The sequence below is a fragment of the Rattus norvegicus genome, chromosome 6 (genome assembly GCF_036323735.1).
Source record: "Rattus norvegicus strain BN/NHsdMcwi chromosome 6, GRCr8, whole genome shotgun sequence".
NCBI classification, from domain to species: domain Eukaryota; kingdom Metazoa; phylum Chordata; class Mammalia; order Rodentia; family Muridae; genus Rattus; species Rattus norvegicus.
The window spans coordinates 11,867,862-11,888,685 of NC_086024.1; the positions used below are offsets into that span (position 1 = coordinate 11,867,862).

The following is a 20,824-nucleotide window of genomic DNA, read 5'->3' on the forward strand; positions in this document are numbered from 1 at the left end:
TTGTTTGTTTCAGTGGTGGGAATTGAACCCTAAGCCTTTCCCTGTTAGGCCAGCATTCTGTACTAGGTTATTTCCTTGTTCTTTTAAAATATACTTAGTGTTTGTGTGTGTGCACATGTGTTCGTGTGCATGTCTGTGAGTACATGCATATGTGCACGTGTGTTTGTGTGTGCACTCATGCGTGTACATATGTGTGTGTATGTGTGTGTGTGTGTGTTGTAGGGAGCCATATTGGATTTGGGCCTAGCCGCTTTTTGACTGCATGGCTCAAAGTGGCTAGGTGACTCTGGGCTATTTGGCCACAGATATTCACCCCTAAGATGACTGCCATAAGTCTTAAGATTGTTGGACAGAGGCCTCTCCCATGAATTTACGGCACAGGAAGATAACATTCAAGGGATGCCTCAGCTCCCTTAGCAGATACCTGTTATCTCCTGAGTCAACACCCGGTGTCTACGCCTGACCTCATCCTCTACTGACCTCTTTGCCTCCAGCTATCACTGCCTATACCCTCATCTCCCCCTCCTTGATGTTTCACAAAGGTCACTCCCCCTACCTGAAAGCCTTAAAAGCTGTAACGTTCATCCCAATAAACGAGGCCTTGACAATGGTATCTTGCTTGGTCTCCTCCTTCTCTTCACCCCCATTTGGCCCACAGGTAGAAAGCCTCTTGGGGACCCTGAATAACTGGGTCCCCGCTGGCGGGGACAGTGTGTGTGTGTGTGTGTGTGTTCACAAGCATGTGCACTACTGTGCTGCAGTATGCATGTGGAAGCCAACTTTCAAGGATTGCTTTCTTTGCATCCCATGAGGCAGGACCTCTTGTTGATTCTACCTGATGCAGTGTAGTCTGAGCTGGCCAGCCCAGGAGCTCCCATCTGATTATCCTGTTCCCACCTCCCATCTCTCTGCAGAAGTGCTGGGAATCTCCTTGGCCTTGTCTTTGGTTACTTTTCAAACAAGATATTACTATGTAGCCCAGGCTACTGGCGAGCTCATATACCTCTTGCCTCAGCCTTCTGGTGCTAGATTAAATAGCCACACTATACTATACTGGCTAAAAACTAACAACAGTGTCCTAAGTGTTGATGTGAACTGGAAATACAACTTTGGTTAAGGTTTATTATTTATTTATTTGTACGTTTTTAAATGGATGTTTGACGGTGTCTTATTCTGTGCTCTTTCCCCCACATCTCTGTGATATCCAAGATCTAACCCAGGGCCTTGTACATACCAAACCAAAGAAGCCCCCATTATCCTACTGCTAAGAAACTTGAGGCAAGAGACCAGCTACACAGTGAGGACGATGCCTGACTGGACAAAAAATAGCACAATTACAATTTAAGCTTCAAAGTTAATGATTGATTTGATTAAACCTTTGAATTATTTAAATAAATATGTTCAAAGTTTTACATATGATTTTTCTATACATAAATGTGTTTATTTATCATTGTTGGTCTCCTTTAAAATGGTCTTCTTTGGATGATGCTAGGCAACTAATTTATTGATTTGAAAACTAATAATTGGCTCTCCCTCCTTCTGTATGAACAATGCTCTGTTTACTAAATGGTAAACAGTAGAAGCATCTTTATAAAAACAGATGCCTGTGAAACCAGAAGATGCAATTAGACCATTATCTCTTCTCAAATAATGGATCACGCCTCAACGTCTACTCTTGCCACAGGAAGATAGTCAAGTGTGTATTCACAAGGTGGTGAATGTGAAGGAAAATGACCCCACTTAGACTTCTCCAAAGGAGCAAAGTTCAGATCACACCTCTGAATTCAGCTGCCAACCCACGGGAAGTAAAGGACACAGAGCCACACTGATGGGTGTGTGCCTGCAGTGTTGGAGAGCCTTAGGTCAAATGGCTGGCTTCTTCAGCAGACATCAAAAGCCCCGGAGGAGGAACCTGGAGCTTAAAATAGATCTAAAAGAAAAAGTTATTGGCAAACAATTGAACCCCAGTCAGCAGATACACTCTTGGATGGTTGTTTTTTTTTTTTTTTTTTTAATAGAATTTAATTTAATTTTTAACTTATTCACTTTACATCCCTATCACTGCCCCCTACCAGTCACCCCCTCCCACAATTCTTCCCCCATTCCTCCTCCCCTTCTCCTCTGAGGGAGTGCCCCCCCCCATCAGGTATCCCTCCACCCTTGCACTTCAAGTCTGCAAGTCTAGGGACTTCCTTTCCCACCGAGGCCAGACCATGCAGCCCAGATACTAGAATATATTCCACGTACAGGCAACAGCTTTTGGGATTCTCCCACATGAAGAGCAAGCCACACATCTGCTACATGTGTGCAGAGGCCTAGACCCGGCCCATGTATGTTGTTTGTTTGGTTGTTCACTCTCTTGGAGAGCCCCCAGGGTCCAAGTTAGATCACTCTGTTGGTCTTTTTGTGGAGTTCCTATCCCCTTTGGGGCCTACAATCCTTCCTCCTACTCTTCCATAAGAGTCCCCAAGCACCATTCCCTGTTTGGCTTTGGGTGTCTGCATCTGTCCGAGTCAGCTGCTGAATGAAGCCTCTCAGAGGACAGCCAAGCAAGCATAACAGAGTATCATTGGTGTTTGTTCATGGGCTGGGCCTCAAGTTGGAACAGTTATTGGTTGCCCATTCCCCTAGTCTCTGCTCCCCCCCTGTGCCTGCATTTCTTGTAGACAGAATGCATTTGGGTTGAAAGTTTGTGGGTGATTTTTTCTTGTCTCTACCCACTGGGGCTCCTGCCTGGCTGTAGGAGGTGTGGCCCCTTCAGGTTCCACATCCCCAGTGCCGTGAGTCACAGCTAAGGGCATCTCCATTGATTCTCGGGCGCCTCCCATATCCCAGATTTCTGTCTTGTTCTGGAGATACCCTCCACCTCTCCAACCCTATCAGCTGCAGATTCCTTCTCATGGTCATCTGGCCATCTCTCCTGACCCTCCCTACACATTCTTGGATGTTTTATTCCAAGTAAGGGCTACTGTATGTCAGTGTGAAAAGCCCTATTTCTGTTTGGTTTTTGCTTTTGAATCAGGTTTTCAGTATCTCAGGCTGACATCAAACTTGAGCTAAGAATGGCCTTGGACTTCTGATCCTCTTGTCTCTACTGTCCAAGTGCAGACATTATAGGTGTGGCCCACCACCCCTGGCGTATGTACAGCTGAGGACTAAACCTAGGGCCTCAGGTGTCCCCGACCATCACTACCACCCCCAAACACTATTGCCTGAAGCAGAAACAGATATTAACACCATAAACTCTGAATTATTTTATGTTATTGCTCCGGGGAGAGAGGAGGTTGTTGAGTGTACAGTGAAGCTCCCAGGTGGGTATTAGGCTGGCAAAGCTCTATGTCTTGGCTTGGGTGGTGGTTACAAAGATGGTACCTTTGTATAAGACTCACTGAGTTCTCCTTGTATCTATTTTTATCTGATTCATCATTATCACTATGGAATTTCATTTTGCTAAATTCATGTTTATTATTTTTAGTTGTGTGTATATGTGCGTCTATATGTGCAGGGAAGTGCAGGTGTCCAAGGAGGTCAGAGGCATTGCATCTCCCTGGAGCTGGAGTTACAGGAAGCTGTGAGCTGCCTCGTGTGGTTGCTGGGAACCAAGCCTTAGCCCTGAAAGAGCAGTAAGAGCTCTTAACAGCTGAGCTATCTCTAGGACATGTAGAGCTCTCCTGGCTCTGCCTCCCCAGTGCTGAAATTACAGACATGTGCCACCATGCCCAGGTTTGTTTGTTTGTTTGTTTGTTTGTTTTTTATATTGTTTTTTTTGTTTTTTTGTTTTGTTTTTTTTTTTGTTGTTGTTGTTGTTGTTGTTCTTTTTTTCGGAGCTGGGGACCGAACCCAGGACCTTGCGCTTCCTAGGTAAGCGCTCTACCACTGAGCTAAATCCCCAGCCCCTGTTTGTTTGTTTTTGCTGAGATGTCTCATGTAGCCCAGGCTGGCCTTGAAGTAGCAATATAGTCAAATCTAGTCTTTAACTCCTGATCCTTCTGTTCCCGTGTCCCATGTACTTGGGTTTACTGGTCTGTGCCATTTTCCCTGGCTGTGCCTATTTTATTCATATTTAATTATTTTATTTTATTTTTGAGATTATAATCACATCATTTCCTCCTTTCCTTTCCTTCCACCAAACCCTTCTACATACCCATCCTTGCTATTTTTTTTTTTTTTGGTTCTTTTTTTCGGAGCTGGGGACCGAACCCAGGGCCTTGCGCTTCCTAGGTAAGCGCTCTACCACTGAGCTAAATCCCCAGCCCTTGCTATTTTTCAAATCCATGCCCTCTTCTTCATTGATTGCTATTATATGTGCATATGTGTATAAATTATATTCCTAAGTATAACCTTCTTGGTCTGTATAGTGTTACTTGCATGTATGGTATGTCCATGTTCTGGGGTTGACCAGTTGGTGCTGGATAGCCAGTTGCTGTTCTTCTGCCTGGGGGAGACTCTTTTGAGTTCCTTGGTTGCCTGTAGTTCTTTGAGTGTGGTTCAGGCCTCATGAGCTTGCCCTGTCCACTTGCCTGTCTCTGCCCGTGTTCAGCTCATGCTTAGGCAACTATGTTGGTGAGACTTTGTGGGTGTAGCTCTGACACTCCTCAGAGACACAGCAAACTCCTGGTCCTCCAGATCTTACAGGTTTTCTCTTTTCCTTCCACAAGCCTTAGGTGCAGGGGTTCTTCTAGAGATGCACCCATAGGGACTGAGCACCACAACTTCATGTTTCCTGTTTGATTTTTAAAGATATTTATTTATAATTTTCTTTTTTTTTTGTTTTAAAGTTTTACTATTATCATTTTTGGGAGAGAAATCTCACTATGTAATCCTGGCAGGTCTAAAACTCTGTAGACCAGGCTGATCTTAGCAGAGATCTACTTGCCTCTACCTCCTGAATGGTGGGATTAAAGGTACAGGCCACCTTACCCAGTTATTATTTGGTTTTTAAGAGTTGTACAAAACACAAGATTTATCTGGGTGGTGTATGCTGCTCCCACCTTAGAACATTTGTTAACCTCCTGTGAAAATTCTCGTTTGACTCATTGTCCACTAAGTCCAGCCACAGTCTGTTCATAGTATAACCTTAAATGATCAGCTGCCCCATGTGAGGACAGAAGGGAGAAACACCCAAGAGGTCAACAAAGTAGAAAAGAAACACACACACACACACACACACACACACACACACTGCTGGGTGAAATGCAGTATTACTCAGAACTCTGGGGAGAGTCTAGGTACAGGTACAGTAGCAGTCATGTCGACGTCATAAAATCGGAGCAGCTGGAGACCCTCTCAGCATCTGTTGGGGCTCCAGCCTCCTTAATCTCAAATCACAGATGAAATAGCTCTGACCAATCCCATCCACTGGCTTTAGGCTGCTCAAGCTATCTGGAGACCAGTCCCTGTTGTATAAATAACGGCTGTCTTTTACCCCCACTAGGTCCAACACCGCAGTGCCCCAAGATACCTGATAGATATCTTAATCTCAGTCAGCAAAGCCTCTCACCTGCTCTGCTCCATCCCATATCACACTGCTGATGGCCTCTCTCTGAGCCTGGCAACAATCTCTCTACCCATCTAGTTCCCAAGGCAGGCTGCCACCATGCCAGAAATAGTCATCTCAACTCTGTGGCATCTCAGTGTCCCAGCCGCCACATACTTTCTTAAACTTAAATCGCCACAAGAAAGAACACACAACACAATAACCCCTGATCCAATTGATAAGATATAATTGCCCACCTAAACATACAAAGCCCTGTACACACCCATCCCTTAAGAACATTCGTAACAACCTGTAAATACACAGAGTGGAATATTAACGTCAGCCTCCATGTTCTCTCCGCGGCTTCCTCCCCAGTCTCCTTCCACTCCAGTCTCCTCCTCTTCCCTCAAACTTTTCTCCCGCCCATCCTTCCTTCTCGTCCAATGACAGGCCTTGTTCTATCTGGTACCTGCCTTCAGCTCTATGACATCGTCCTACAAGTCCCAGTCGGTCTCTCGGAGCCAACTTTCTCGTAGCATCCAATAAAGCAAAGAAGCCACTGTGTGCCATAATAACCTGGACCGAGACCAGAGTTATGAAACTGGACCAGTCAACTTACAAGTCCTCACTGAGGACAGATCTCCTTGGATCCCCACTTCAAAAGCGAGACTTTCAAACGTGATCATCTTGCCTAAAGTATAAAACCATTCTTGGGGTTGTAGAGATGGCTCAGAGGTTAACAGTGCATAGTGCTGTTGCACTCGACTTTGGCTCCCACTACTCTTGACTGTTTTGTCCTAACCTCCACGAGTTGAAATCACAGGCTCATAACTGTGAAAATGCTGGGCTATTTTAGTTTCTTTAGAGACAGCTCATCATCAACGTCCCTCAGAACATTAGGTATCATTCCCCAGTGACTTCTGAACTGTGGCCTTGACTTCCCTAGAGGTTTCTCCCAGGCAGCAATGGCAGCAATGGACTCCCATTGTCTTCATGGCACAGAGAGACCTCATATTTATTGATTTAGTGGATTAATAATTCAATTTTCTTATTCAAACAACAAATATTTATAAAGGAACAATTTACACCTGTGGGCTATAGCTACTCACAAAACTTCTACTTTAGAGATTGGGGTGAGGAAAACCCTAGGGTACCTTTGTTTATTTTTCAAACTATGAACCCTAAAATCTCCCTTTCTTCCTCCCCCCTCCTCAGTCTCTGTCTCTGTCTCTGTCTCTGTCTCTGTCTCTGTCTCTGTCTCTGTCTCTGTCTCTCTCTCTCTCTCTCTGTATGTGTGTGTAGCCCGGACTGTCCTAGACCACTCTTTAGCCCAGGCTGGCCTCAAAGATTCACTTGCCTCTGCCTCCTAGTGCTGGAATTAAAAGCATGTGTCACCACAACCAGACTCTAACTTTCTGGTAGCCAAAAACAAAAACAAAAACAAAAAAAACTACCTCTTACAGTTTCTAGCCTGTTCTGCCAAGTGAATGCAAAAACAAAAACAAAAACAAAAACAAAAACAAAAACAAACAAACAAAAAAGAAACCAAGCCAGGTTCACACCTGTAAATTCATTCTAGCTATTTCTCCCCTTCAGGGAAGTACATTTATCAAAAAGCCAACCTTTGGAAGTGCTGAGGTGAGAGCAGACAAACTCTTGGCTTGCCTTTGGCTTCTCAGTGTCTCCCCATTGCTCTCCTTCTAATGTATAAGATTTTCTTTTCTTTCCCTTTTCCTTTTATTTCTAAAGCGGGATTTCATGTAGCCCTGGATGACCTTGAGCTGACCTTGAGCTCACTACATAGCCAAGGACAATCTTGAACTCCTCATTCTCCTACCTCTACTAGCCAAGGACTGGGATTGCAGACATGTGCACCACAGCGGGATGAAATACCCTATTTTATACAATACGGACATATATTTGTATATGCGTATGTACAGTGTGTGCACGTACTCAGGTCTCTTTCTCTTCCTAGTGGTTCCAGGTTTATTTAAGGTGACTGAGTGGCCTTTGTCCTCTGGGGAGATTTCTCAAAGGCAGGCTGTAAATCTTTGTCTTTGAAACTCTTTCCTGGTGTCAGCAGGGTCTCACCATCAGCTCTTTGGGTTACGGTTTCATGAGGCTGAAGTTTACAGGACCTTGTCAACAGTAATGCAAACTCTCAAATTACGTGTTTCAGCAAAACAGTCTTTAGCAGAAATGAGGTACTAAAACAGTGAGCATGGGCTAGGTGCCCATAATCCCACCCACTGTGGCGCTGAAACAGATCCCAGAGTTTAAGATCCATTACAGAGACAAGGAAACAAGCAAAAAGGCTGGGAAGATAGCTCAGTGGGTATTGCATGAGCCTGAGGACCCAAGTTCAACTTAGAACTCTAGACTTGTAATCTCAGTGCTAGCAAGATGGAGACAGGTAGTCCCTAGAGCTTGCTGGCCACACAGCCTAGCTTAATCATCAAAGTCCAGGCCAAATACGAGAACCCCGTTTCAATACAAGGTGGGTGGCATCTGAAGAACCCTGAGGTTGACCTCTGGCTTCCACACACAGAAGCATTCACATATACATGTGCACCCACGCATATAAACACACACACAAAAAATACAAAACTAAGAACAAAACATAAATATATTCACCCAAGACTAACTGCTCAGACTTTGTTAGAATCCTAAAACCAAGGCAGGGCATGCCGGGAGTGCTGACACATACTTTTAGTCCCAGCAATCAGGAGGCAGAGGCAGGTGGATCTCTGTGAGTTAGAGACCAGCTTGGACTATAGAGTGAGTTTCTGGCCATCTGAGACTATATACTGATACCCTTCATCAATTAATTAACTAAACAACTAAATAACCAATTAATTAATTAATTAATAAAAAACCCTCTTGTCTTAAAATTTATTTTTGGTAGATAGTAAGAATCTTTGTCTCAAAAAAGTAATTATAATTCAAGTTACTACAGGAGTCTAATATATATAGATATAGATAGAGATGTAGATGTAGATGTAGATGTAGATATAGATACAGATACAGATACAGATGTAGATGTAGATATAGATACAGATACAGATACAGATACAGATGCAGATACAGATACAGATACAGATATAGGTATAGGTATAGGTATAGATATAGATAGATATAACGATACATATCGTTAGCTCCTTGCAAATGGGGAAGAAAATGAAGAAGCCATGGGGTTGCCCCTGAGTGGATGTAGCCTTCCACCACACCACTCTGCAGCTGACCTGGCATACCAGTGCTTGCTGAAGGAGAGGGCTTAACTCATTCTTCATAGTCACCATTTCTAAACCCCTAATACTTAGACATTGGATTATCTCTAAAGATAAGGAAACATTTTATGAGTATAAATAACAGGATTATAGCAAATCCTACAGCATTTTGAACCAGGATTAGTGTGGTCAAATTATAGTTCCTTAATCCAGGACTTGTGTATGTAATTGCCCCCCCAGTCCCTGTGAATTATCTGAGTAATCCGCTTACAGACAGATGGGAGATGAAAGTTTCAGAAAACGAACCAGGAGTGTTTTCCTTGTTATAATCTCACAAACACTTTTAGTCCTTCCAAGACACAGGAGTGCTGATCCATTCTTGAGACCCAAAGATTGACTGTCATGGGTTAGTGCTCGGGGTGGAGTGGAGCTGAGGGTCTTGGAAGGATTATTAATAGGTCTCCTGTGGGGTGATTGTTTCATTTGTGCCAACAGAAAGGCCATGTGGAGAACAGATGGCTGTCATTCAGCACAGCCTGGCTCCAGATGACAGTGCCCTTCCCATGTTGAGCTTGGAGGAAGCTCAAACCCATCGTGGCGTGGGCAGTTGCCCGGTGACTGCTGAAGCCATCCCACACAGCCTACCTTGAACTTTATGCTTTGGTGTCCTCTGGGCAGAGGAACTGGTTTCCTGAGTGGGAGATTTGAAATGAGCAACAATTCTGAGGGTAAAGAGGACAATATCCGATATCAAGGTGAGACTGGAGTACGTTTTCTCTATGAAGTATGGAGAAAATGCTGACATTGCCTTGTTTTCTTCCTTATCCGTACAAATGGAACAACTGCTGTGCAGTGCTCTGGGTTGAACCTTAGGCCAGATAAGCAGTCTTTTTGTGCATGTGTGCATGTACATGTGTTCATACATGTGTGTGCATGCATGGGTGCATGCATGTGTGTTATGGTGTGATCGCAGGCGCTAACCCATGCTTGCTCATGTGGAGGGCAGAGTTCAGCACCACTCTCTTCCTCTGTCATTCTCCACCTCATTTTTCAAGGCAGGCTCTGTCACTGAGTCTAGAGCACACCGTTTTGGCTGGACCTGCTAGCTAGCAAGTGCCTGGTTTTACGTAGGGATCTGAACTATGGTCCTTGTGCAAGCATCTTACCCCCTGAGCCATCTTGCCAGCCAGCCCTAGTGTTACCAAAGCAAGGTAGATCACTGAGTACACATATTAGAATGCTGAGTATCTCTGACCCTTCACAGTCCTCAGGAGACAATACTAGGTTGTCTCTGACCTATGAATTCAAGCTATAATTTCCTCATGGAACATAGTTGAAACGCTCAGCTCCTTTGTTTCTGTGGCTCACAAACTAGAGAATGTTCCTTATTTGTCTGACAAGAGAATGAAACTGCTTTTCCCCTCACTATGAAGTCAAGGATGATTTCGAATCCCCGATGCTATGTGCTGGGACTATAGGCATGCACCATCATGCTTGGTTTATACAGTTGTTGGGAATCGAACCCAAGACTTTATTTATGCTAGACAAGCACTCTACCAATTGAAGAAGAGACAAGAAGGACCCAAGTGAGTCTTCCTTGAAGACACTTGAAGACAAGAAGGACCCAAGCACTCTTCCTTGAAGAAGAGACAAGAAGGACCCAAGTGAGTCTCAAAGAAGGATTCACACTATACACTGGTGGCTAAGTATTTGGGAGACTGTCCCTTTATCATTGGCTCCTGTTTTATTTAGCTATATTGTTGTTCCCATATACATGCAGTCAGCAAGTATTGATGAACCACTTAGAATGAGTGATCAATGAGTGAATTGATCAAGGCCTCAGATTGTAATAATAATCACAATATAAAAACTGTGGCCCTTTCCTCTAGTGCTCTTAAAAGTCTGCTTCCGTGCTTGAACTAGATACGTCAAACAAGTTCCGCGATGACCCTAGTCAACTCATTCTGCTTACTCTGTCTCAGCACTCCTGGCTCTCAATTGCTCCTCGATTTCCTGTCTGTCTGTCTAATCCCTTCAGTTTCATACAAGGACACATTTTAGAGCATATTTTCCACATAGTGCTCCCGAATCTCGCCTTTTGTCAAGGTTCCTCAGGGATGGGACAACCCGGTATCAGACCTGGAGGCTTGCAAGCCCGTGAGCAGTGGTCCTGTGGTCAGTCTAAGTGAGCAGGTCCTCGGTGGCAGTGGATTGAGTGCTGGTGTGCACGGCTTCTGTTCCGCCCAGGGGAAGTCACAATAAGCTAGTTCATCTCGGGACAATAGAGAAGCAGAGGGAGATGGCAGACACTTGAACTTCCTGCTACTCTTTCTTCACTTAGCAAAACATACTCTACACTTGAAGATACTGCTTGAGTCATTAAAGACCAAGAAAGAGGAGCGTTCTTCCCACAACCTCTTCCCTTCGCTCCTCTGCAAGAGGAGACTTAGCATCCAGCAGACTCCCTGTAGGAACCTTGCCCCTTTCATTCAGGCTCCATGGACAAGACTTGAATGTTTGAGCAAAATCTAAATTTCTACAGTTAGTAAAAAGTGAGTGTGTCAACAGCCCCTTGATACGGCCCCACTGACATCAGAACACTTAACTTCAGCTGACTGGAGCACTTACTAGATAGCATTATGTCATCTATCATTCTAACATTAATCAGGTCTGTGCTGCTCAAGTGGACCCTGTTACTCAGAGGAGAATGGAGGCTCTAATCCAGGCCATCAGACTAGAGAAGTTACAAAGTCTCCCAGAGGTCTGTATGACATCTAACTGATGCTGTGGCTATGGCCGTGTCAAGGCCATAGTCTCTGACTCATGGGAAAATGGCAAGTTCTGTCACCTTCTCCTACCCCCAGGGTGAAGCTCCGAGGAATTTTAGTTGTATATGTAGAAACTGCTCAGCATAGCCTTCTCCTGAGAAATAGTTAAGACCTTAAGACTACTCTCCTACAGAGTCTGCTCCTGAGAAGTTAGCTAGACCTGGTTCTTTGATCCACCATAAACCCTGCCTCCTTGTTTATCTGTATGTGATGTTCCTCCCCCTTACTAAGCTGTATGCAGCTGCCCTGCCTCCCTGTTCAACTGTGTGTGGTCTGGATGAAAATGGCCCCCATGGGCTCACAGGATGTGGTACTATTAGGAGGTGTGGCCTTGTTGGAGGAAGTGTGCACTGAGGGTGGGCTTGAGGCTTCAGATGCTCAAGCCAGGCCCAGTGTCACTCTTTCTTCCTGCTGCCTGCTGATCAGGATGTAGAACTCTCAGCTCCTTCTCTAGCACCATGTATGTTTGCCTGGATGCTGCCGTATTTCCCCGTGATGATAATGGACTAAGCCTCTGAAACTGTAAGCCAGCTCTGATTAAATGTTTTCTTTTGTTAGGTTGCCATGATCATGGTGTCTCTTCTCAGCAAAGAAAATCATAAGACAGTTTGTAACAAATACACTGAGCTGCCACAATATCTACAGCTTTTCCATCAGAGAGGCCGGTCCCACCCCCCACCCCCATCCCCCTACCCCCATCCCCCCACCCCCATCCCCCCACCACCCCTGGTCCCAGCCTTTCCTGTGTGTCTGTCTTGTCTTTATTTCCTTGACACCCCAGTCAGGTCAAGTCTCTCACGCTGTGCAAGAATTCTGCAAGACTTTTATCTGTTTGTTTTTTGCAGCAGAGTTTCTCCGTGTAACCCTGGCTGTCCTCAAACTCACAGAGATCTGCCTGCTTCTGCTTCCTGAGTGCTGGGATTAGAGGCGTGCACCACCATTGCCTGGCAAGGCTTAATTCTAATTATGGTGGTGTGTGTGTGTGTGTGTGTGTGTGTGTGTGTGTGTGTGTGTGTGTGTGTATTTGTTTAAGTGAGTACAATGCCTTCGGATGCTAGAAGAAAGCACTGAACTACTGAACTCCTTGGAGATGGAGTTATGGGTAGCTGTAAACTGCTCTAGACATGTCCTGGGAACCAAACCAGGATCCTCTGCGAGATCAATGCTTGTCCTTTTCATATTTAGATGGAGTCTCACTATGCATCCCTGGTCAGCCTAGACCTTACTATGTAGACCTGACTGACCTCTAAATTACAGAGGTCTGCTTGTCTCTGCCTCCTGAGGCTTGGTATTGAAGAGTGGGTGCCATGCCTTGTCCAGAGTCCGTGATCTTAGCTGCCGAACCATCTTTCTTGCCCTTAGCATCTAACTTTATCTGGTACCCAGTGATGCACGCAGCCCCTGTTCTGCTTCAGGAAGTTGCTCTTGTCAGAGTTCCTCTCCTCTGACTCTCTCACTCACTTGTCTAGCTCCCACTGGCCCCTTTCTTCCTCCAGAATGCTGTTCTTTAAAGATGTGTAAGAAGCTGGCCGTGAACAGTTTATTTCATTTATGGTGTTTTATTTCACTCTGTAGGTTTTTTTTTTTACTCTGTTTAAAATGTTTACAAGTCATAAAATTTGGAAAATTTCAGCCAGGTGGGGTTAGCACACATCTTTAATCCCAGCACTCAGGAGGCAGAGGTAGGTGGAGCCCCATGTTCTAGCCTGGTCTATAGAGCAAGTTCCAGGACAGCCAAGACTATATAAAGAGTCCCTGTCTTGAAACGCCCCCATCCCAAATTTTGTTAAGGTCAACTAATCTCCATAGATAGATAGATAGATGGATAGACAGACAGATGGACACTTTTTTTTTTTTAAAGATGAGGTCTCATGTATCCCAGGCTGGTTTCCAATTGCCCTGAAGCCAAGGATGACCCTGACCTCTGGTCCTCCTGTCTCTATCTCTCACCAAGTGCTCCGGGGCAGGTGTGTGCTTCCCTGCCTGAGTTATTCAGTGCTGGAGGTTAAACCTAGGGCTTCCTGAATGCCACAGAAGCACTCTACCAGTGAGCAACATCCCTGCCCTGTAACTGGCCTCCCTCCCATACCCCGCACCTCTGACATGATGCTGGGAATAGAACCCAGAGCCTCACACATGCTTGTCCAGTGTTTAGCACTGAGGTGCTGTCCTGGCTCTCCAATGCTAGTCACGTTTACAGTAGAAGAGAGAGTACATCCAAAGTCAACTGTTTTAACATGTCTCAAACACCATATGTCACCGTTGGAGGCTGACACTATTCTTGAGCTTCTGGAAACTTTAGTGGGTGGGATCTAGCCAGAGGAATTCTGTTGTTAGGGGCACACCCTCAGAGATTGTCCCTTGCCCCAGCTCCCTGCCCAGGTCCCTTCCTGTCTACCCTGAGGTTAGAAGACTTTGCTAGAATATGCTTCCTCAATCTCAATGTTCTGCCTGACCATGGGGCCAGAATTTACAGAGCCAAAGATAGTGGCGTTGGGACCTCTGAACCAGAAGCTAAAATAACCCCTGTTTATGTTGTTTATGTCTATATTTTGCCAGTGTTTACAAAGAAAAGATGGACTCTAGGTTGGAGAAGGTTGTCTGATGACACTAACCGCTTGGAAACGTTAAAAATCTCCCTGAAGAAGTCTAAGAAATTCCAGATAGGCTTCCTCACGATAAAAGAGGGTGTGTAACAGGCCGGAGTCTCCAGAATTCTTGGAAGGAAGATTGAGATTCTCAGATAATCTAAACTTGCTGAAATAAAGGTGCTCATACCTTTAATCCTAGCCCTAGGGAGTCAGAGTCAAGCAGATTTCAGAGACTTCGAGGCCAGCCCGGTCTACAGAAGGAGTTCTAGGACAGCCAAAGCTACACACAGAAACCCTGTCTCAAAAAAACCAAAAATTAAAATAAGAATTCTAGAATTCCCCCCTCTCTGGCCAGAACTATTTTACACGAGAGCAACAGCCCAAGGAGGAGATGAGAAACATGGGCCTGGTGTTTTGTCCAACATTTCCCCTGTTTTCTCAAGACTTTCGACTAAGCTGGCCCAGAAGACTGAGTGATAATCCTGCCCTGCATCCAGAGCTGGGAATGCACGTATGCACAGCAATGCCTGCCTACCGTCTGGTGCACCGTTACTTCCTGCTTCTGCCTGACCACATGGGGCTGCCTTGCCCTCCTTGAGAACTCTGCTTCTCTCTACCTCCCTTTCCTGGCAGTCATCATTCCCTATACTTAGATGTTTGTTTGTCATTTCATTGTCTGATTTCACTATATTGAAGCTTAAAGAAAAGGCACTTCGATTTTTTTGACAGGTTTGTTTTGGCAGATTTATTAGCTTTGTTTTTGAAATACGATATTTACCCCAGTCTGGCCCTAGACTTTCAACCCTCTTGCTTTTGACCCTCTGGTTGGGATGACAAATGGGTACCATCATAATGGCAAGCAAATCCTTTCGCTCAGAAGTACATCTTCAGAGCCTGGTGCAATGTATTATCTGTGGGGTCTAAATAAGAGCCTGTGGCTTCCACAGGCTCATATGTGGAATCCTTAATCCTCAGTGAGTGGACCTATTTGGGAAGGATGAAGAGATGTGGCCTTGTTGAAGAACATGTGTCCTTGAGAATGGTCTATGCCGGGCTGGAGAGATGGCTCAGCCGTTAAAGTCTAGGCTCACAACCAAAAATATAAGAGAATGGTCTATGCCAATCTCTGTCTCTCTTTCTCTGTCTGCAGATCTGGAAGTAAAGCTCTCAGCTATTGCGCCAGCACCATGTCTGTCTGCTCCTGACCATGATAATCATGATATAACCCTCTGAAACTGTAAGCAAACCCCTATTTAAATGTTTTTTCTACAAGAGTTGCTTTGGTCATGGTACCTCTTCACATAAGCAGACTAGTAACTAAGACAGTAGTCAATAGTCTAGAATGTCTATTTGAAACACTTCATTTTTCGTGGCGGTTTGCCAGCCTTTTAAGATTAAGTTCTACATGGCTTTGTTGGCCTCAAACTTGGTATATGGCCAAAGATGACCTCGAGTCTCCTGAGCCTCCAGCCTGTGGAGTTCTGAGATTGTGGTTATGAGACTCCACACCCAGCTTCCCTACGCTCACTATGTTTAGTGTATCTGTATTTACGTTTTCAAAGTCCAGCTTTCTGTGGCCACCTCAAATAGTTTTCTCACAGGAAGTCCAGCCTGCTTTCTCTTACAAGGTGTCCAGATTGCTCCATTCACAGAGCTGGCCCAGGACTGCTTGCTTGGGGAGAAGTGGCTCTCTTGCTAGACTGTAAGTCCCTGGAAGCCAGGGACCAGATCTCGCTCACTTCTTTCATATTTTAATCCATTGACCCTGCAGCATGCAGCAAACGATCCTTGTTGTTTGGGAAGAATCTGAGGGTGAGTGACGGCTCATCAAGATGCTGGCTGCTGAGCCTGAGACTGACCGTGGGTACAGGTGTGGTAGAAGGAACTGACCGCAAGATCTCAGCTGACCTCTAAGTAAAGGATGGAGTCCACCTGTATGTGGAGACACACCATTGTCCTTAGCCCAGTTGGGTGAGCCAATCACCAGCCCAGGGACTACTCCTCAGGAAGGCAGATCCACCTTTAGTTGTGCTGAAGAGATAGGGGGAATAATTATATTTTTTTTTAGGAGATATGTACTTTTCCTTCCCAATCCCTGCCCTCTAGTGTGGTTTCTTACAGATACACAGACATTCAGCTTCAACTAACTCAGGGAAGCACAACTTTCCTTCTCTACCTCTATCCCTGCTCATGCTTCCCTTTCTCCTGAGTCCCCACCACATGGCTGCTTGCCTATCAGTGACTGACGTCTGTGCTGGCCTTTTCTCTTTCCTTTCTTCATCTTCCTCCTCCAGGGAGATGCTGAGATTTAAAGGTTGTCTACCATGAAATTTTCTTTTAGCTAATAAAATTGTTCTCCTGGCTAGTCATATGTCAACCTGGCACAAGCTGGAGTTATCTGAAAAGAGGGAGCCTCAATTGAGAAAATGACTCTCTAAGATCCTGCTGGAGGGCATTTTCTTAATTAGCAACTAATGGCGGATGGCCCAGTCCTTTGTGGGTGGTGCCATCTCTGGACTGGTGGTCCTAAGTTCTACAAGAAAGCAAGCTGAACAAGCCATGAGGGGAAAGCCAGCAATCAGCTCTGCATTGGCTCCTGCCTACAGCTTCTTGCCCTGTTTGAGCTCCTATCCTGCCTTCCTTCAGTGATGGACAGTGATGTGAAAGTGTGAGCCTAATAAGCCCTTGGCTCCTCAACTTGTTCTATGTCTGTGGTGTTTCAGCCCAGCAATAGAAAGAAACCCTAACCAAGACACCCTTGAGTCTGCTTTTAAAGTCTTTTATTAATTAAGCTACGAATCACAGTGGGGAGAGGGATTTCCTCAGTAACATGTGATGGCTGTAGTGAGACTTCCCAAACTTTCCAGTGACACCTGCACATGCATGATTTGACATGCACCTTCTACATACCTATGTAAATGCACTGTTGGGAACATACTATGGCAGAGACATAAATGAACACATGTGTGTCTTTCTACAAGGTTAGAATTTATTGGATAACGGAAAAGTCACAAGGTTAAGTGGTTATAATGGCAGCAAATTGTCAAATAATCCTACCCACTCTTACAGTCTGGCACAGGCGAAGGCAGGTTCTTTTACTCCAATCTTATTCACACAGTAAACAGGTTTAATGTCTATATGACTATATAGGATCAAGTATGCATTTATATACATACATAAGTTATATGAAGTGTGCACTTATGACTTACCAATAGGGTCATTTAATCAACACTAAATTGTTTGGTTTAACAAAAGTACCATACAGTGCGTTGGAAGGAGCTGGAGAAGAGTAAGGATGCCAGTAGGAGTCAATAAGCCCACAGCATTTGCCTTCGTGAGCAGAGAGAATGACAGGAACTTGGAAGCAGATAAAAATAGCCCAAAAGCCTGAGACTAAGCTTTGTACATAACATGGTGTGGGTGTGACAGAACTTTTGTTATATACACCTTTGGCATTTCTTGACCCTTTAAACCATGCATGTATGTTGCTTTGATAAGTAAAGTCAGTTAAAAGGCACTTGTATTGAAAGGGCAATAAATGATTAACCTGGCTGGTGGCCCACAGGCCTCATTCTAGCTCTGCACTTGTGCTGGAGGAGAGAGGTGTGATCAGAGTGTGTGCGTGTGTGCGTGCGTGCGTGCGTGCGTGTGTGTGTGTGTGTGTGTGTGTGTGTGTGTGTTTGTATCTGAGGACAGGTTGTCACGAATTTCATGTGCTCAGCCAAAGAGCTTCTGCGTCTCTGCCGCCTGTCTTCTCTACCCTCCGTATGTTGTTATGGAAACCTCCAAGTGTCTCATCAGAAACAGATATATTCATTTTGCTAGTGTTTAGTACAGATAACATCCCTTTATTTTTATTTTATGTGTATGGGTGTCTGCATGTATGTCTGTGCACCACATGCTTGCATGCAGTGTCCAAGGAGGCCTGAAGAGGGTGGCAGATCCCCCGGAACTGGAGTTGGGAACTGCTATGTGGATTCTGAAATTCAAATCTAAGTTCTCTGCAAGGGCAGTCAGCACTCTTACAAACCAAACTATCGCTCCAGCTCCCTAATTTACATATTTTTTACCAAACCAATTATAAAGCTAACGTATAAATACCTAGATTCTGTAACATCTCAGTGTGTGTGTGTGTGTGTGTGTGTGTGTGTGTGTGTGTGTGTGTGTGTGTACCACCGTGCTTGGCTTTCACATGGATGCTGGGGACCCAAGTGTCCTCATGATTGTCTGGCTAATACTCTTTTCACTGAAGCATGTTCCTAGCCCAGTGCACATTTTACTGAAGTCAGGTATGGTGCACGATCAGGTAACTCAGCACTTAGCACTCCGGGGCTGGATATGGAGGACTATAAATGTGAGGAGAGCCTGGGCTATGCAGTGAGACTCTGCCTGGAGAACAAAATAAAACATTTCACAATGGTTTCCCTCTCATGTACTAAGCCATCTGTGTATGCACATTTTCAATTAAGCCGAGATATTTTTACCCATTTGTAGGTAAATCCTACTGTGTACATATCATTTGTGAGAATTTAGAACATGTCCCACATTTTAAAACTAACTCCATAAGGTTTTATTTGAAAAAAAAACCTTATGTTTTTAAAATATCACTTAGAGATTTTTAATACATGCATGGGTGTAGCCTACATTCCTATTACCATATAGAATATCATTATTACTCCTTTATTCTGCCCCCTTTGGTTTGTGTTTCAACTGTTAAGTTCCAATATGAAGGTGCCTGAGTGCCAACATTGGAGCTACCATGTAATATGAGGACTGAGAAAGAGCACAGAAGTCAGGGGGTGACTTAGATGTCCTTGATCCAGTTCCAGGAAGACCAGAGAGGTTGTTGGTGTGACAGTTTAGTTGATTACCAGCTCCTTCTTTAAATCCTGGTGGTTATTGAGGTGTGGTGATGATGGTCTTAATCCCAGCATTGAGAGGCATGTGGTTCTCAAATCCCAGGCCAACAGACATGTCTCAAAAAGAACCTTAACCTAGTCAAACCAAACCAAACCAAAACCAACAATAAAAACAAGTTAAACAACATCCCCCACATTCTGATTAACCAACCAACTGACAGAAAGCCCTGTTGGAGGAACAACCTTTATACTACAGACCTTTAAATCCCTGCCACTTCCGAGGATATGACTGTGTTTCTGCTGTCTTGGGTTTCTGTTTGTCTTGTACAAAGTATCATGTCCTGGACTGGACTCTTTCTGTGTAGCCAGAGATGACCTCGAACTTCTGATCTTTCTTTTCTATCTCCTAAGTATTGAGATTACAGGAGTGTATCACCAAGCCCCATTTATGTGGGGATTGAACCCACGGCTTAAAGCATGCTGGGAAAGCTGTTCAACAACTGAACTATATCCTGGTCCCCCCAAACCCCTACAAAAAATAGGGTCTCACTCTGTGGCTCTGACTCTCACTGGTTTTCCTACCTCAGTCTCTGAAGGGCTGGGACTCAGGTATGAGCTGTCATTCCTCACTCAGCAAATTATTGTTTGCTTTAACTCCTTTGGATTTAATTTGTCTTAAGTTTTTCTTTTAAAAGCAGGCCAAACTGACCTGCTTTTACTGTGCCTTGGGGCTTTGATTCTATTTATCCGATTGTGTAAAGCTTACGTCAGTAAATCGGCAGGGTAATATTACTATATACCTCTTACCCACCTTCTATACAATTGTGAGGTGAGCAATTGCCCTGTGGTGATCTGTGATGGGCATGTAGGAGGCCACTGTAATAATGCCTTGTCAATGTGAAGGGTAAGTGTTCACAGGACTTCTCATTCCTCCTTAGCTAGAGACTGAATACTCAGGGCAAGGCAGTATCTAGTGAACTGGAAGAGATGGCTCAGTGGTTAAGAGTACTGGGTGCTCCTCCAATGGACCTGGATGTGACTCCCAGCACACACGTGGCAGCTCATGGCGATCTGTCACTCACTCCAGTCACAGGAAGTCTGACATGAAGTTAAATTTTACCATATAATATGCTGTGAACATTTTTAGAGTCTCCCAAGAACCTACTGAGATTGAAGGCCTGGGCTCCCAGTATGACCGACCGTATTGGTTATAAGGGAATCTTCAGGGTCTTGTGGGCGGTACTTAGGGGAATGGACACTTGCCTTCCAAAGGGATTGTAGGATCTCAGTCTCTACTTCCTGCTCAAAATGTGATCCTACTGTACACCGTTCAGCATTCACGATGTGCACCATGCAGCCTTCAGCAGGACTCAGCAGGCACTGTGGCCTTGAGTCCCTACAAAGGTGATATATGTTCTTTCTTCCCCTGGCAAATCTATAACTGTACTGAACCTTCATGGGGATAGAAAGCTGGTGAAATGCTTTCTTTCTTTCCTTCCTCTCTTTCTTTCTTTCTTTCTTTCTTTCTTTCTTTCTTTCTTTCTTTCTTTCTTTCTTTCTTTCTTTCTTTCTTTCATTCTTCAATTTGGTTTTCCGAGAAGGGTCTTTCTGTGTATCCCTGGCTGTCCTGGAACTCACTCTGTAGACCAGGCTGTCCTCAAACTCAGAGACTCACCTGCCTCTGCCTCCTGGGTGCTGGGATTAAAGGTGTGCAGCACCGTCTTAACCATTTTTACCTCTGAAGTGTGGGGTCACGTTCATGCACACTGTTGAGCAGGTTACCACCATCCCTCTCCAGAATTCTTTTCATTTTGCAAAATCGTACACCGATTAAGCAATGGCT

General features: G+C 44.7%; 1 protein-coding gene across 2 annotated transcripts in view; it reads left to right on the forward strand.

Moving 5' to 3' along the window:
- The first annotated feature begins 6,576 nt into the window (after positions 1-6,576).
- Positions 6,577-20,824, forward strand: part of LOC120103456 (uncharacterized) — a 75,391-nt gene continuing 61,143 nt past the window's right edge. Inside the window, exons 1-2 of one of the 2 annotated variants that reach the window (XR_010052441.1) lie at positions 6,577-9,458; positions 15,273-15,359. The gene's annotated coding sequence lies outside the window, so the exon portion shown is untranslated. The remainder of the gene's footprint in view (positions 9,459-15,272; positions 15,360-20,824) is intronic. The other variant, XM_063262729.1, reaches the window with a different exon arrangement.